We start from the raw sequence: 1,184 nt of genomic DNA, 5'->3' as shown, positions 1-1,184 counted from the left end.
TTCTCTAAATGTAGACAATAAAACAATAAAAAAACAATAGGGTCTCACAATAACTCTTCCTGATTAATAAAGTTAATACAAGTTTTCCCCCTGTGGTTTTAGAGTAATCAAGTTACCAAAATTCTAGCTGTTTTTAGTATTTCATACTAAAGTTGGATGAGATGGAAAGTCTATAAAATTNTAAGAGGGGACTTGTTGGTTCTCCTAATTTTCTCAGCTTTAGATTTTGTTTCTTCAACTAACTAGGTATAGAAAAATTATGTGTGTGTGTATTAGACTACTATATGTTTTAATACATACATTATGCATGTTTTGTTTGTTTTGTTTTTCTGAGACAGGGTTTCTCTGTGTATCCCTGGCTGTCCTGGAACTCACTTTGTAGACCAGGCTGGCCTCCAACTCAGAAATCCACCTGCCTCTGCCTCCCAAGTTCTGGGATTAAAGGCGTGGGCTACCACCGCCCAGCATTATGCATGTTTTAAAGAAGCTAAGCATATTTATCTTTTCAAATATCATTTTAAGATTCTTACAGCTTTTTAAAGATGAATATACATTATTGTTATCTCTAGTCACCCAGTGTAAATTGAATAGCATCTCAGAACTTCTTACACCCATCCAACTGGTACTTAGTGTCATTGAAAACTCTAGTTTTTTGATTATTTTATACCATGAAATGGCCGCAAAGTGATACTTTATTGTGATTTTGGTTTGTAATTGTCTCATAATTAATAACATCAGATATCTTCTAATGACCATTGTAGATCTTTTCAGTCCCATTGCCCATATTTTAATTTGGACTACCTGTGGTTTTATTATAGTTATAAAAGTTTTCAAGCCTGGCAGTGGTGGCACACACCTTTAATCCCAGCACATGGAAGGCAGAGGCAGGCGGATTTCTGAGTTNGAGACCAGCCTGGTCTACAAAAGTGAGTTCTAGGACAGCCAGGGCTACATAGAGAAACCCTGTCTCGAATAAGAAAAGAAAAGAAAAGAAGAGAAGAGAAAAGAGAAGAGAAGAGAAGAGAAGAGAAGAGAAGAGAAAAAGAAAACAAAAAAAGTTTCAATATAGAGCATACAAACATTTTTTAAGAGATGGTTGCTTTTTGGGTTGTGTTTTCAATTTTTTGGTAGTGTAGTACCCTGCTTTAACTATCTCCTGTGTACCCCCACCCCTAAGTTAAAAA

General features: G+C 35.5%; 1 protein-coding gene across 1 annotated transcript in view; it reads left to right on the top strand.

The window, feature by feature from the left end:
* Window positions 1–1,184, top strand: part of Wnk1 (WNK lysine deficient protein kinase 1) — a 120,600-nt gene that overhangs the window by 25,205 nt on the left and 94,211 nt on the right. The window lies entirely within an intron of this gene.

This window comes from Mus caroli, chromosome 6 (genome assembly GCF_900094665.2).
Source record: "Mus caroli chromosome 6, CAROLI_EIJ_v1.1, whole genome shotgun sequence".
NCBI lineage: Eukaryota > Metazoa > Chordata > Mammalia > Rodentia > Muridae > Mus > Mus caroli.
Note: the sequence above shows the minus strand (reverse complement) of the source record. Positions and strands in the feature narration are given on the sequence as shown.